The 17,716-nt window shown below is 40.6% G+C and overlaps 1 protein-coding gene across 6 annotated transcripts in view; it reads right to left on the bottom strand.

Moving 5' to 3' along the window:
- The window catches only part of KLC4 (kinesin light chain 4), a 74,374-nt gene extending 56,685 nt beyond the window's left edge, over positions 1-17,689 (bottom strand). For 5 of the 6 annotated variants that reach the window (XM_089529108.1, XM_089529111.1, XM_089529112.1 and 2 more), the window contains exon 1: positions 17,586-17,689. The gene's annotated coding sequence lies outside the window, so the exon portion shown is untranslated. Of the gene's footprint in view, positions 1-2,778; positions 2,797-17,585 lie in introns of those variants that run through there. The other variant, XM_089529110.1, reaches the window with a different exon arrangement.
- Between the last annotated feature and the right edge of the window lie 27 nt (positions 17,690-17,716).

The raw sequence follows: 17,716 nt of genomic DNA, 5'->3' as shown, positions 1-17,716 counted from the left end.
AAAGAACACAAATCACTGTGTTATTCTCAAGGTGCTCCATGCTGGCCTCCTCACAGCCACCTCCTCTTGCTCCACAGTAGGCATTTGGCTATTCAAGCCCCACTTGTTCAAATACATGCAACTGGGGTGTCACTTTGTCCATTCACCAACAATCTCATCACTGACAACCTGAAGCAAGGACAGCAGTCTCTTCAGCACAGCTGCTAATCTGGGAACCATCATCCTAATTTTATAGCAAGGATGATGAACGGTTGGTCCTCCAGATAATTCTCGATGTTTAACTCCCACATTTCCTTACCAATGGCTATGTTAGCTGTCTGTCTGAAGTTGTAGCACAAAGCCTTAGGACAGCCAATGGTGCCTACTCCTGGTCTCTCCCAACTTGAACCCTTCATATGATAACTGGTCACAAATTCTCCATAAGGTGACTTCTATCCCTATCAGAAATGTGCAAAACCACACAACCCACTCCATACCACAAGTGCTTTTGCTTTCCTGAACACAGAATTCTGTGCTGGGCCCAGTACTATTCATCATCTTTATTGATGACTGGGATGAAAGAATGGAGTGCATACTTATCAAATTTGCAGAAAACACCAAATTAGGAGGGACAGCTAATATTCCAGAGGTCAGGATCAAAATGCAAAATGACCTTAATAGATTAGAAAGCTGGGCCAAAACTAACAAAATGGATTTCAACAGGGAGAAATGTAAGGTACTGTACTTAGTCAGAGGAGGACAGTCAAAATGGCGAAAGGATCTGGAAACCATGCCCTATGAGGAGAGGATTAGGGAACTGGGTATGTTTAGCCTAGAGATGAGACATTAAGAGGAGATATGATCGCCCTGTTTAAGTATTTGAAGGGGTGTCATATTGAGGATGGCGCAAACTCGTTTTTTGCTGATCCAGAGAATAGGACCCGCAGCAGTGGATGCAACCTACAGGAAAAGAGATTCCACCTCAACATTAGGAGGAACTTCTTGAAAGTAAGAGCTGTTTGATAGTGGAAAACACTCCCTCGGAGAGTGATGGAATCTCCTTCTTCGGATGTTTTTAAACAGAGACTGAATGGTCATCTGCTAGGGGTGCTTTGATTCTGTGTTCCTGCATGGCAGGGGGTTGGACTGGATGGCCCTTGAGATCTCTTCCAGCTCTATGATTCTATGAACACGGCTATCACATGCTTTGAGAAATTTTTGTGACTACAGTCGGCCCTGCTTATACATGGATTTTTTATACATGGATTCAAGCATACACGGTTTGAAAATGTTAAAAAAAGTATAAATTTCAAATATCAAACCTTGATTTTCCATTTTTATAAGGGATACCATTTTGCTATGTCATTATATTTAATCGGACGAGCATACACGGATTTTGTTATACACGGGGGATCTTGGAACCAAACCCCTGCGTATAACAAGGGTCCACTGTACATAGCTTTTTGCTTTTGAAAATAAAACTACCAATTGGCTAGTTTACTATATGCCACCACATAGTACTCCTCAAATCCCCATTAAAGAGACAAACAGGATAGCAAATTGCCATTATGTTAGTTTGTGGTTCTTTTAAACAGTTCCTTGGAAGAAGGGTGAGGGAGGTATACATGTAATAAAGGAAGATAATATCCACGGTTCAAGGAATGTCAGAGACATCACAGGATAAATTCTGTAACCACAACTTTTATTTATTTGCTCCAGATTAACTTCTGTCAATTAAAATGAAATTTGTTCCCTACTAAAGGTGTTCAGGATTACAACCCAAGCCAGAAAATATATTCTTATTACTCCTAATCAGAAACAGTAATTTCTGTCTGTTTTTTTCTATGGATTTTGCAAGCTGAAGATGATAGTTTTATCCAATCACTCCATGACTACCAGAAAAGGCAAACTAACATGCAAACAGCAGCAGTTTCTGCTCAGTATCTAAAAGAAAAGGGGAGATCCAGTTATCAGGGAATGTTATGTCCTCATATGAATATTTCTAGGTGCTTTGTTTTCAAATGGAGACAACTTCTTTCAAACATCATTGGACCACTGCAACAAGGAAAAGGAGTAGGGCTTATCTCAGGGGCTGAATGGGGGGGGGGGGAGGGAGTCCTTGAGCAGGATAGCCTATCAAAGCCTTCTGAAAGAAGGCTAAAACAGGGGCCACTTTATTATTTCTAGATTTTAGGCTTACAGTTTTTAGCTTATGGTTTTATATTCTTCATGGTGTTTAATTAATCTATTCGGTGCCACAGGCATTCATGCAGAATTGTTATACCTTGCCTTCCAGATCCACGTTCTATCATCCACCGTATATTTCTTTACTCAGCAGACCAGGCAACTGCTTCAGGGACCAATGTTCATAAATTGTTTTTCTGCAGCAGGCCACACCTCTTGATTCATTAGTAAAAATCAGTGTTAAGTGACCAGAAAAGTTCACTCCCAGTTCAATTCTAGGTTTTGGGGTGATTTTTGGCCAATTTTCAGGAGTTGGAGGGAGTAAGAAGATATTTTGAGTAAATTTCTTTTCTGGAAAGCATGGGGTGGGGTTGAGGTTTCACCCCACCAAAATTAGGGTGGGTGAGCTTTGGAAAGCTTGGGGAGACCTTGGTGACTGCAGAGAAAAGATTGGAAGCTATAATTTTCTGTTTCTACCTGTCCATTCCCACCCCTCATATCATACAAATAGAAATACTCCCTTTTCACCTTTCTTCCTCCAAAACCATTTGCTGAAAAAAGGCTTATTCAGTGAAGCCTCTTCCTCACCTTTTAATAGCATGCCAAGATACATACCAGTAGTTGACTGTGGCCTCCAATGTGCAAACCTGCCTTATCTGCAGACAAGTAAGGGCAGACAAACATGCAACACACTAATATATACCTGCCGCTCTTCAGTTAAAAGCAGCATCAAAGCTTTGGACCAGTACATAGTTGGGTAGGGTGAAGGAGGGCTGGCCTTTGCTCCGCTTCATGATCGAGATAAGTACCCATCATAAAGGTAGCCTTGTCTTTTGCTTATACCATGCAAGAGGAAAAACAAGGCTTCTACTCTAATGTTAGGTAAATATTAACACTGCATTCCCATTGCCAGGGTGGCTTTGCTCCAGCCACACCCCATGGAATCTGTACCTGCTACAGCAGTTTGATTCTGCATAGCTGTATGCAGAACTGCATGTGGTCACATCAAGGGAAATTAAATGTTAAAGACTGGTTTGACGAGTCTAAAGAGTGCATGAAGCAGAAGAGCTAATACTGCAATTCAAAGCCATACTTTACTTAAATTGCAGGCCTTCTTAATAAAATTGGAATTATACCATACCGTTTTTGTTCTGACATCACACAGTATGAAGATCAAAGTCTACACTGGTAAGCAAAAAACATTCGTGTGGCTAAAGTTGGACCTGAACTTTGAAGACTGGGGGACTCTAAATGACCATCAAACAAATGCAGTATATAAACTCAGAATTAGCGCCTAGGCTGGTCCAGGCAAGCCAGCACCCAATAGGACCAATGCTGCTCATTACAGAGTCCTTTCTTATTTAAAAACAATGCAGCCCAACGATAGTCAATAATATGCAGATGATTTACAGGTGTTCATTTTATTATTTTTACTTTAACAAAGTATTAACTTTCTCTAGAAAAAAATTGAAACTCTACATGCTCAGAATATGTTCTGAAATAAAATTAAGAGTGACAAAAATTTTGAGGGTGTGTGTTGATTTAACACATCAAGAAGTCTGAAGGAGTATAAAATTATGGAATAACAGAAGTTGGAGCCAAGACAGAGATCTGAAGACGTGGGGAAAAACTGAAAAAATCTGGACATTCCCTCATCATCATCATCTCCCCAGAACATACAATTAAAATAATAATTATAGTTTTAACACTAACATTAAAAACATTACATCCCCCTATTAAAATACAGTACTTTTATTTAAAAACATTCAGTTCTCAAAAACATTGCTAAAAACACTTTGGAATAACATTTTTGCCTGCTGATGGAAGAGCCACATAGAGAGTGCCATTCCAACATCACTAGCAAGAGAATTCTAGGAGCAGTCACCAAGAAGGCCATATCATACATTTCCCAACAAACATTATTGTGAAAATGGTGGGCCTGACAGAAGAGGAAATTACAAAGCATGGGAGCAGCCACCAAGAAATCCCTGACTGGGCACTAATGGAGACCTGTGTCCAGTTCTGGCCACTGTATTTTTTTTAATAATACAGTTCTGGCCACTGTATTTTAAGGACACTGACCATTGAAAACATACCTACAGAAAGATGACCAGGATGGTGAGGGATATGGTAAAAAAAAGGTAAAGATTCAGTTTCAAGCAGACTGAATATAAAGTTTCACCAGAGTACAGTACTTATGCAGAGGTCTAGGAGAGTGAAAGCAGATGGCTAGTCAGCCATGCAAGCGAGCTTGCTTGGTACATAACCAGTCAGTGGTCATTTGAGTAGAGGTGGAGGTGTAGCCGGAACTATCTGGCAGTCCCTGCATAGCCTGGCAAAACCACAGTGCATCAATGGCTCATTCACAACATTAGTATCGTGCTGCAACGTGCAGATGCTAAGCTTCCTTCACGTCAAAATGGTGGTGCCCATCTGTACAGGGTGCCACCATTTTGACGTACGGAATACATGCTAGGGTTGCGGGGCGTTTGTAAGCGATGCCCCAAGGCAACCTTAGCATGTCATCAAGACGTGCCACAAGGCCCGTCTCTACCAGGCCTTAGACACCCTTCTATCAGAGAAGCTGATGTTAAATCTTTCCTTCAGCAGGAGGTCGAAACTAGTTGACTCCCAAGGTCCCTATAAATCACTGGAGGTTCTTTTAAACAAGGAAAATCTCCAAGACAGTCTGCAAGATAAGTTCAAAACAGTGAGAGTTTGTGTGCATGTGTTCAGACTGACCCTGCAAATTCCCCAGAGGTACAAATGGCTAGTTTGTTGTTTGGGTTACACATTTTCTGCACATCAGTGCTCATGCTGACAGTGCAGATCTCAGAGACCAGAGGCAGCTAATATGCTTACATTCCATACTGAACAGTACTTGCAGTGGTTTGTTTGGGATTTTGTTTTTGTTTTTTGGTAGATATAGGGATGACCAAACTACCACTAAGTTATACCTGCTAAAACATTCTATTGAAATTCTGTTGTCAAACATTATGTTAGTGCTAAGCAGTTTCACACATTTGACTATGATGGGTAAAGAGAAAACAAAACACAAGATTTCCTTAACTATTTTATTCACCTAGAGTTAATTTTCTTTCAGTAAACACAAATATGAGAACAAAATAGGTGAGTAGGCAGGACAAAAGTAAGAAGGCTTCTGAGAATCGCTGTATGATGATCTATTCATAGTGGTCTGCAGCAAATTGCAACAGCTAACAATTACACAAAGCAGAAGCAGCTTTTTAGCTGCAATGGGGACACTACCCACTGTGACATGTCCCACTTTAGTTGTTTACTCCTCCTGCTAACTAGTTATGGACTTGGTAGACTACAAAAATGTGCAAGAGGTGAAAGACCTACTGCATCAATCTGAAAGACAGACAGGTGTTTTATGGAAGAGCAAAACGGAGGTACTACCAAAAACATGCAAGAATCAAACAGAGTGGATGGGCAGTAGATGGCCTCACCCTTTACTAACAAAAGAGTGGAAGCAAGCACCCTAGTAGCAGTCATCTCTTGGAAGTGAGAGCACAGCAGGTAGCCTAATGCTGCCAGTAGTGTCCTGTAAATGCATAGGCTAATTCTGTCTTTAGCTAGAGCCAACAAGAGCAGTCACAGCCCCCCCCCCCCCCCCAAGTTGCCTTGTTTTACGGACAGCAATAAAGTATAGCCCTCTGTGTTGCCAGACCAGCTCAGGATTGGCAGGTACACATGAGGCAGCCTATATAAAGCCCATCTCAAGTCTTGTAAGAGGAGAAATTAGAGAGCTTATGAGAGCGTGAACTCTCACAGGACTGTACACTACTTTGAGGTTTTATATAGGCCTGCCTCATGTGGGACATCTCATTCCCCTCGGCCTGTACATCAGGAAGAAGGGGACCAGCTAAGATACACAACAGATGAACACTTGCATCCTTTGGCATATAGCTTGTGGCCATTTTGCTACATACTCAGCGCCTAGTCTGTTCTGAGTAGGGCTGTTTTCACACTAACCAGCTCAAAAATTATGGGATTTGGTTCTCCTCTGCCCCCCTCAAACAAAAATATATTTAATATAGATGGGCCTCAGACCCGCTTTTAGATCCTATCCAGTGATTTGTACTTTCTTTCCCCCTTCTGTTGTCAGCCCTGTCTTTCACTATATAGCAAGGACTAGCTGAGACACAGCAAGGTATTACCTTCAACCCTGCCCCTGCCACCCAGGACAACTACTAATCAAGTCTGCCCTCAGCAATTAATGCCTTTTTGTTGTCCTCTATTCTATGTCACCACTGTTTATCTGACGTGTGAATCTTACATGCATGCAAGTATATTACACATAGGTATGCATCATACTAGCCTCTCTGTCCCTCTCATGCACAACTGCAGTTCTTACTGAGACAGCTGGAGGAAGCTGTACAAATTTGGAGGAGGATGCAAATCTTGCTATAGCAGCAGACTCTGTGAACTTGGGGGGGGGGGGAATCTGTGAGCTACTTGTGAGCAGGATTTTCCATTCCTGTTTAATTGGATGGAACCTGCACATCCCTATAAAATAGCTTTTCTCTCAAGATCAGAGACTACCATCTCTCCAAATGAAGCCACAGTTTTAGTCATCTGCCCCTGAGGAACTGCAACGCGGATGAACAAAATGTAGAGTGTGTAAAGATTGGTTGGATTGCTACCCCTTTTAGCCCTAACCACTACAGCCATAACGATTAACACTGGGAGCTGCGGTCCAGCATCTAGAGGGCTATACTTTCCCCCACCACTGAATTAAAAGGCAATCTTTTGATCAAATAAGGAGGAGTAGCTAACACCCCAGAAGACAGGATCAAAATTCAAAATGACCTTAATAGATTAGAAAGCTGGGCCAAAACTAACAGAATGAATTTGAACAGGGTGAAATGTAAGATACTACACTTGGGGTGAAAAAATTAAATACACAGATACCAGGATGGGGGACATCTGGCTTGACAACAGTACATGTGAAAGGGATCTAGGAGTTCTAGTAGACCACAAGTTGTACATGAGTTAACAGTATGATGCGGCAGCTAAAAAGATCAATGCGATTCTAGGCTGAATCAATAGATGTATAGTGTCTAGTTAGATCAAGGGAAGTATAGTGTCACTCTATTCTGCCTTGGTCAGGCCTCATCTGGAATACTGCGTCCAGGTCTAGGCACCATAATTAAAAAAGGATATTGAAAAGCTTGAGTGTGTCCAGAAGAGGGCAACCAAAATGGTGAAAGGTCTGGAAACTATGCCTTATGAGGAGAGACCTAGGGAGCTGGGTATGTTTAGCCTGGAGAAGAGAAGGTGTTAAGGGGTGATAGGATAGTCCTCTTTAAGTATTTGAAGGGATGTTATATTGAGGAGGGAGCAAGCTTATTTTCTGCTGCTCCAGAGACTAGGATATGGAGTAATGGATTGAAGCTACAGGAAAAGAGATTCCACCTCAACATTAGGAGGAACTTCCTGATAGTAAGAGCTGTTCAACAGTGGAACACACTCCCTCAGAAAGTGGGTATCTCTTCCTTTGGAGGTCTTTAAACAGAGGATGAATGACCATCTATCAGGAATGCTTTAATTGCAAGTTCCTGCACGGCAGGGGGTTGGACTGGATGGCCCTTGAGGTCTTTTCCAGTTCAATGATTCTATGATCATTTTTCTGAACAACCTCCAAGGCATTTGAAGCCCAAATCTTTAAATGGGCTTAACATCAAATTCAAACACAATCTAGGAAAACCAGGACAGATTACCTGAAGTTTAAATATTGTAGGGCAATCCTATCTGAAAACTGGAAGAATGAGGTAGAATAATTTTTCTCATTTTACTTACTCTTATTTTTGCCTTTATTACGCGAAGAATATGTCTGTTCTTGTATCATTCTCAAACATCTGGATGCTGCATTATTTCCTTTTTTTTCTTGAACACTGACTCTAAAAACTGCCTCTCCAAGTTATGACCCCTAACCAAAGACTGGGATACTCTGTTGTATAATGGTCAACTCTAGCTGTCTCTTTTCATTCACCTGCATGTGGAAATGGTCTGAAAAATAAAACACACCTCAAAAAACTATTCCACCATTTTCTTGAAGCTGAAAGTTGGATGCTACAAGGCTGAAACCAAGGTTTTTTAAAAAGACGACCACCTCTTTGAACAACTGCCAACTTAAAAGTCCCTTCTTTTTCCAGAGACTACTGCACTAAACAAACTCCATTGAAGTAAATGAGAAATGAGTTATGTTTCACTGAAATAGAGCAACTTCTCTGAACTGGGATCCTTTTGTTTATATCAGGAATTTTCAAATTCAAGAGAAGGCAAAAAAAAAAAAAAAAAAGAATTGCTCAAGGAAAGTAATATAATATGATAGGCAATTTGCTTAATCCCAATATTGACAAAGGTTCACTTTACCCTTTAAGCAAAACAAAAATTCTCTATGTGAGGATAGCAACGTTTTTCCAAAACCATTTTAATGTGATGATGCCTTTAGAAAGCACTATTTTCTTCATCTCCCCCCCCCCCCCATTCTGTCCCTCTCCTAAGGCAGACACACCAGTTTCCTATTGTAGAATCACTTCTTATTCAGCCCCCTTTTGCACTTCCCATAGCAACTGCGCAAACCAGCTCGGAAGGTCAGCCTCTGAGTTTTTTGAATCAGGAATTTATAGCAGTCTGACTGCTTTGTGCTTGTGCAATGATTTAAGAAGCAACTGAAGACTGGCTCCTATAATGAAGCTGACACTATATATTATAACACTTTTTGAACTTTTCATAGGCCAAGTACCACTGCCAATCCAAATTAAATGTTGGATGATTCACTGTTATAGCCAAAGAGACTATAATTGGGAAGAATCTAGCAGCAAATTTAAGATCAATTTATTTATTTCAGCCTGGCCTTTTATGAATTTCAATCTACTTTTTCAGAAGCACTTATAAAGTACAATATTAAAGTTAGAAAGTTTTAAGCATTGCTGCATGGTTATGGAAGTGGGTGGGGTGTAAAAGGATACAGAAAGATGCAAATTGTGACCCTGACCATAAGAACTGTATAACATGATACAACTCTGTCAAGGGGCTCATCTGTTAGTCATGAAGTATTAAAACAATAAAATCTGCTTGTTGCTGTGTGCCTTGAAGTTCTTTCTGACTTATGGTGACCCTATCCTAAAAACACCAGATCCCCTCTGATCTTGGAAGCTAAAGCAGGGTCTGCCTTGGTTCATACTTGAATGGGAGACTGCCAATGAATACCAGGTGTTGTAAGCTATATTTCAGGGGAAAGAACTGGCAAAACCACCTGACTGTTCTTTGGTTAAGAAAACCCTACAAAATTCACCATACGTTGATAGGCAGCTTGAAGGCACAAGGGGTCTTCTTGGCAAGATTTGTTCAGAGGCGCTTTTGCCTTTACCTTCCTCTTAGGCAAAGAGTGTCACCCAGCAGGCTTCCATGGCTAAGTGGTGATTCAAACACTGGCCTCCAGAGTTGTCCAACACTCAAGCCACTAAACCAATATACCATGCTAAAAATCTGCTTAATCGGAGGTCTAGCTTTTTTTTAAACAGAAAAATTTTATGAGAATTCTTTTGTTACAAGTGAGACTGTGATGTAAACTCATATATTAATACAGTATACACATTGTGCTAAGACACCACAGTCTCTCCCTCTTACTTCTGATAATGGACTATGTGAAAGAGTGAGAATTAACGGCCATCAGAGAAAACTGTCCCGTTAAAACTGTTAGTGTCAGTCAGAGTTGCGCTTCTGTCAGTTAAGTCATTGCCTTCGTCCCAACCTTGTACCACATCAGTATCATTCCTGTAGGATTCGTTCTGCATGATCTCACATTAGGAATCATGCTCTTGGGCCATCCCTAAGCTTTGATTTCTGCCATATCTGGTACTCCTATATGACTGCAACAGTCATACTGGAGCCAACAAGTAGTTACTTTTGCCAAGAAATAACACATTTTAGATAAATATTCATTTCAATGCAACAGTATTCTGCTAGCTAAGCAAGCATTAAGATAACAGTTTTATAAAACAGAGTACCATTGTTCAATACATCTGTACTAATTTTTGAATAATAAAAATTAGACTCCACCTCTTTCCCCAGAAGCAAGCCCCACCATGTCTGAAGGAGAATATACCAAGATAATTATGAATTAGATTAAAATTTAAGAAACATACAACTTTAGAATCAGAGCCACTAATCTCTGCAGTCTCAGCATTTTGCATTTGGCACTCAACCATTTACAATGCAATGCTCTTAAACTACATGTTATTGTTCTGGATATGTGTTCAAAACAATTTACCCATGGATAATGTCACTATATAGCCCTACTGTGGCTTGCAACTATGGGAAGATTAGGAACCAGACAAATTAATTGCTCCTAATTACGACAGACCAATCATTTTAGAAGAGAGATTCCTATGAAATTAGAAAAAAGGAACTTAGGGGAGAAAAGAATAATAACTTGTTTCTGAAGAAGGCAGGGCACCACAACCCAATATTTCCAAAGGGATGATATCTGATCTGGAGAAGCACACAGGTGAATTTTGTTTTACTGTAAATCTCAGATTCAGCAGTTGAATGGTTTTATTGATAGATTTGCTTTTACAGCTAAAGGTTGTGGGGAATACAAGCGAGTTCCTTGCTTTAGGTTGGGTTTTAAGGTAGTTCTTGTGTCTGACAAGGTTGAAGGCTATTGCCCCATGCTTTTAATTTCAATCCCATACTTTTCTACCTAAATTTAAGCCCACTGACCTCAATGGGATGCAGTCCTTGTAAACTGGGAACAGGACTGCACCTTTAGAGGTAATTACTATTTTGTTGCATCCTGATTTAAAAACCAAGTCTATATTAATTAGCTCATTTTGAAACAAGCTATTGGTGTTTGATTTCTTTCAAGTAATTTAAGAACAAACAGGTTTCATATATTTTGTCATAAAACTGTATACTTGCCAATTCCTTAGTACTGTAATATAAAACAAGTACTATACCATCCTTTAAGAATGTTCATTCAATCCAGTTACCTTCCCCATCTTTCCCAATTTAGTACAATTTAGAAAAATGGTAATGCATTAAACATTTATAATGCCATGGGTATCAATATGAAGTTTTAATTTATAGAGAAGAATGAGCCTGATGAATAGGCCAAGAGCATCTGGACAGTTAGAAAAGCAGACAGATTACTCGTTAGTACACCTGACCACAATTCATGTTCAGTATTTCTGTCTGTTGAAACCCTTAAATATTCCAAAATGCTCTGAAGGAACTAATCTTTCCATCTTAGATCCAGAGTATCTCTTGTGCCAAGAGGTCACATGTCTTCTGATTTAGGGAAGCACAGATTTAGAAACTGCCTCAAGGGCCATCTAGTCAGTAACACACAACAACAGCACTCCTGAAAGTTGCCTATCCATCCTCTGTTTAAAGACCTCCAATGAAGAAGAGCTTACCCTTCCCAAGCAGTCTATTGCATCGTCGAACAGTTATTATACTAAAAAAGATTCTTGCTAATATTTAGGTGAAATATCTTTTCTTGGGAAAGGAGAAGACTGGGCCACATATAATAACAATGAAATTTTCACTGATATACAGCTTGAACCAGTATAAAACTATAAGCATCTAATGCTAGAAAGGACTGTGGCAGTAATTAATCTCTTGAAAAAGGGAGTGCTTAAAGCCCTGATGTCAAAGAATCCATTAAATTCCCTTTTGCACAGAAGCAGAGAACCAGTGTAGCAGTGTAGTGTAGTGGTTTGAGTGTTGCCTTAGTGCCACCATAAGTCAGAAATGACTTGAAGGCACACAACAACAAAGAGTCCACAGCCACATAGTGTGATAGCATAATGGTTAAAAATAGCAGGGACACTGCCACATACACAGGAGACTTTGCAACCTAGTGCACGCTTGCCAGCTCCACCCATGGTTTTGTCCAAGCTAATTTCAGAGATCAAATTTCCCTTAGATACCTAAATAATTAACAAAAGGGTGAACTCCAGCAGCTCATAACCTCTAGGTGGGATTGATCTCCGGTACCTCTTAACTTCTAGGTGGGAATCTTGGACACTCCTGAACTTCTTCTAAAATGGAAGCGGTAGGAGAGTGACAGACACTTACATTGGAAGACTTTTACCATACTCCAGTTAATATGTTGCTGTGTGCAAGTCACTTCTGACTTATACAGAGCCTAAGGCAAACCTATCACAGGGTTTTCTTGGTAAGAAGCCACTGCTTCCACATGAGGCTGAGATGGTGTGACTTGCCCAATGTTACCCAGTAGGCTTCCATGACTGAGTGGTGATTCAAACACTGGTCTCTAGAGTCCTAGTCCAATACGCAAACCACAAGGCTCACTGTAATCCAATTGGGATGTAACTAAACCACATGTCATCATATCCAAGGAAGATGTCCCAAGGATTGGGCACAGCTGATGCACTAGCTTTAACTGTGCAAATGCACTCCTTGCCACTGCAAAAATGTGAGCATCCAGGGTCAGGTCTGAATCCAAGAATACACCCAAGATGTGGGGTTGTAATCCCTGTTTCCTGATCAGCTTCCCTGGAATCATTTAACCCAACATTTTAATCTCAGATAAAATTATTGGAAGCGTCTGCTTGGTATGAGCTGTTTGACATACAGACTGGAGTAACTCCATCAAAACTAGTATTTCCACAACTATTACATCAGCAGTCTTGTGGATACATATGAATTGGCTAGAGACATTTTAGCAACTTGTCACAGTCATACTTTTACTAAGCTCCAGATGCCTGGACTGAATAACCAGTCTTTAAATTGGTCCCAAAATAAGGGCAATGTCAGCACTTTTCAGGCCTCCACAGTATCTCAATTGGATTTACATGTTTTGTAGACTCATGTAAATGTAGCCATCCAAATATACAGTAATGGTTGATTGGCTTTTTTTTTGTAGAGGTATACAACCTGCAACCAAATGCTTTTTATTGTTTGCACTGTTTGCTTTAACAGATTTTTCTTTTTTTCTGCAAAATCATTTTTAAAAAAAACATATAAAAAGCTGCACTATAGGAAGGCTTGCTTCCTAAGATCCTGTTATTTTTTAGTGGTCTTCTACCCAAATACTCAACAGACCTAGCCCAGCTTAACTTCTGAAATTATGTAAAATCAGTACATTCAGGTAGTAATAAAAGGACTTGGGATGCCATTAAATAGAGTATGAATGACATCTACAAGTGACACCCTCCCTAAAGCTATGTACTGTGGCAACGCTCTCCAATTGTGTATCTTTCAGATGTCATTACTACAAATCTTATCATCCCCAGCCAGTGAATGCGTGGACAGTTGGGAAAAGCTAGACTAAATAATGCAGGTAACAATCTTGCAATATTTCTGTAGGAAGTATGAAAAGATCTTCTACGGGATTTTTTTTCAAATCCCTTTATTTTTAGCAGTCACACACAGAAAAAAGGGACCATATACTTAACTAACTGTTGTGATTGCCTGTGTGCGATTACAGATGAATGCCACTTGCAGTACAATCCTATGCTTTTCTACCTAGCCTCAATGGGATGCAGTCCTTGTAAAACTGCAGCTTCAGAGGCAATTATTACTGTGACATTAGGATCTAAAATCGAGGTCTATATTAATTAGCTCATGTTGAAACAAGGCATTTCTGTTTGGTTTTTTCAAGTAATCCAAGAACAAATAGGTTTCATATATTTTGTCATGTACATGTCCCAGTTCATTAATAAAATAAAAACAGGTACGGAACAGTCTATTCCACTGTGAAAGAACTCTTACAATAAGAACAGATCTTCCTAATATTTAGATGAAATCTCTTTTCTTAGAAAAAGAGAAGGCTGGTTCACATATACAGTAGTAACAACAAACCTTTAACTGATATGCGGTTGGAAACTGTGTAGAACGAAAGGTATCTAATTCTAAAAAGGACTGTGGTAGTAACTAGCCCTTTAAAAAAAAGGGAATACCTAAAGCCCTGATGTCAAAGAATCCGTTAAATTCTCCTTTGCAAGGAAGCACAGTCCCCAGCCACACAGTGTGATAGCGTAATGGTTAAAAATAGCAGGGACACTGCCACATACACAGGAGACTTTGCAACCTAGCACACGCTTGCCAGCTCCACCCAAGGTTTGCCCAAGCTGATTTCAGAGCTCAAATTTCCATTAGATATCTAAACAATTCTTTTAATTGGGTGAACTCCAGCAGCTCATAATTTCTAGGTGGGATTGGACCCTGGCACCTCATAACTTCTAGGTGGGACTCTTGGACAGCCCTGAACTCTATATAAAATGTGGTGGGAATTGGAAGCGATGGCATAGTGACAATGACATAACAAGACCATTACCACATTCCAATTAAAATGCTGCTACTTTATTGTTATGAGCCTCCAAGTAATTTCCGACATATAGTGACCCTAAGGGTTGCCAGATGTGAGAAACTACTTGAAGACACACAACCTATTACAGGGTTTTCTTAGCAAGTTTTGTTCAGAGGTTTTTTCCCCCTTTGATCCCCTCTGAGGCTGAGAAGGTGTGGCTTGCCCAAGGTCAGCCAATGGGTTTCCATAGCTGAGCTGGGATTTGAACTCTGGCCGCCAGAGTCATAGTTGGATGCTCAAACCACTACACCACCCTGGGTCTCTTTAAGAAAACATGCCACATTTATTGAAGAATTCCCATACAAAATAGGAAAGAGGGAAGGGAAGTCATGTATGAGCATCAATATTCCTTGGCTTTGAAATTCCTAAAGCAATCAAAATCTTGTAGCTCTCAGGCCCAAAACACACTGCAGAAATAATCCAGCTTGAGACCGCTTTAACTGCCCTGGCTCAGTGCTAGGGAATCCTGGGAACTGTAGTTTTGTGAGACATCTAGCCTTCTCTGTCAGAGAGCTCTGGTGCCACAATACACTACAGTTCCCAGGATTCGCTAGCACAGAGCCACAGCAATTAAAGTGTCCTCAAACTGGATTATTTCTGCAGTGTGTTTTGGAAATCAAGAATCGCAATATGCCCTCATTATATGTTAGGAATGCGGATGCTCCTAACAACATAATCTGAATTTGTTTATCAAAAGAAAGCCCTTCTGAATTCAGAGGGTGTGACTCCAAGAAAAGCATATATAGGACTGCAATCAAGGCTGAACAACTAAGCAAGTGAATGGGTTCAGTTCTGAAGATGGGGAAAATGCAAAAGAGTAAGTGGACAGCAATATAAGAAGGCAGTGTTTTCAAAGACATCACGGTTGTCAATTTCTCCCCACCAAAGCAATATTGACACTTGCCACAGAGGCTGCACTGAGCCCATTGTCCTAGCCAGGTCAGAAACCATGTCACAGCAAGAGAAGACAAGAAGGCAGACTCAGACAGAAAGGCAGACTGCGGGAGGAAATAAAATCCATTGCTCTTTCAGACTATGTATCTGCTGCCAGTAAAGGAGTGGCAGGAATCCTGGTCACCAGTCCTTCTATTAGCCTGCAGCAGTACCTTTCACTCTGCCAACAGAGGAAAGACACAGCCCTCCATAAACCAACAAATCTGCAGTTGAGTCATGGATGAGCAACTGGCCACAGCAATCTGGCAGGGAGGATGTGCCTTCAGTATGAAACCAAAGCTTAATTTGCACCACGAATCACTGTTGCTGGCACCTATTTTCAGCATCAGTACTACCAGTCCAGCACTTCGCTCAACATGTCTTTGGTATCCGCTGGGGTTTGGTTCCAAAGTCCCATTATATGTAATGGTATAATAAAATGGTGTCTCAGTCAATGCAGTCAGTCCTCTGTATCCACAGATTTTTTATCCACAGATTCAAGCATCCACAGCTTGAAAACATTCCAAAACGATATAAATTCCCAATAGCACACCTTGATTTGCTGTTTTATATATAAGGGACACCATTTTCCTAACCATTGTATTTAATGGGGCTTGAGCATCCACTGATTTTGGTATCCAGGGAGGGTCCTAGAACCAAACCCCAACAGATCCCAGGGGCTTTTTTTAATTTATATTCCGCTTATTTGTAAGAAACAATCAAAGCGGCTTCCAACAATTAAAATAATACAGATGTACAGAGATAACAATAATACAAATATATACAACCCCCCCTTAAAAAGGAATTAAACCGTTCTAAGATTAAAATTCAAACATTAAAATCAACACATTTACATTAAAAGCACACGCTATCATAGCGCAAAAGCAGTGAGCAAACCCATCATGGCCAGGACTGTACAAATACAGAATGCTCCAAGTATGGGGAATCTATATGTATCTGGGGGATATTCCATGAAGGCCTGCTGGAAGAGATAAAGAACATCTTCTGACTACTGGAAACAATATAAAATACCTAGGCATGTGGGTTTTATAAAAATTACATTGTTGTATCACATGAAGGAGTACCAATGGAAATAAAATGAAAGCATGCTATAAACTGTAACATCAATTTGACATTTTATTAAATAATGTCTTATTGCATAAGCCTCAAGCTCCCCTCTCTTTCTCTGACATTTGGTGCCTGGGATGGAATGCTTCCATGCTCCTCTAACTGCAGTTTAGTATTATACTCAACAGCCAAAGACTGTCATAAGGATGGTTTAGTGAAACATCTTATAAACTATGTTTGAAGGTGGTTTGTTTCTCAGTGTAAAATGGCAAAATAAAGATTTGCCTTTTGGAATGCACTTGTCCCTCCGTATTCGCTAGCGTCAGGGGCACAATGCGAATACGGAAAAACCGCAAATAGCAAAAACACCACGCTTTTGCCCAAGAAGACACCTCTCTGGGACTCTCTAGGTCCTCCAGCGCAACTCTGTGGCCGACGTCCGACAGACACTTGACCAGAGGACTGCGCTGGAGGAGCTACAAAGGCCTAGAAGAGTATTATTCACTCTAGGAATCTCTAAGCCTTTCAGTGCAACTTTTAAAGTTGACCATAGAGTTGCACTGGAGGAGGACCTAGATATTCCTAGAGAGAACGTATTGATTAAATTCGTGAATAATCAAATCCGCAAATGTCAAAGCCGCAAATATGGAGGGATGGGTGTATACAGACACATATACACACATATATATTCATATATATATATATATATACACACACACACACACACACACACACACATGTTTGGCATCGCTTTAACTCTTTGTCTGGCTCTCTGCTATGGAATTCTGGGAGTTGGAGTTTGTTGTGGGGCCCAGAGCGGAGCGGAGCTCCGCTCTGGGCCCCACAACAAACTCCAACTCCCAGAATTCCATAGCAGAGAGCCACAAAGAGTTAAAGCGGGGCCAAACCGGCTTATTTCTCCAGTCTGGATGCAGTCTGGCCATTCCTGGGCAAGAAAAAGGCGAATTCAATTTTAAAAACCCACCACACATCTATCTATCTATCTATCTATCTATCTATCTATCTATCTAAAGACGAGCCAGAGACTCACCCGGTGCTTCTTTCTTCAGCAACAAACAGCCTAGGAAGGATGGATGAGGCTTCGCGCATGCGCACCAGCCTCACCCTCTTCCTCCAGCGGCGGAGAGGAAAAAAACAAACGTCACTGTAGCCCCGCCCCCT

The sequence above is a fragment of the Sceloporus occidentalis genome, unplaced genomic scaffold (genome assembly GCF_023333645.1).
Source record: "Sceloporus occidentalis isolate IW3139 unplaced genomic scaffold, rSceOcc1.0.p SCAF_6, whole genome shotgun sequence".
Taxonomy (NCBI): Eukaryota; Metazoa; Chordata; class Lepidosauria; order Squamata; family Phrynosomatidae; genus Sceloporus; species Sceloporus occidentalis.
Note: the sequence above shows the minus strand (reverse complement) of the source record. Positions and strands in the feature narration are given on the sequence as shown.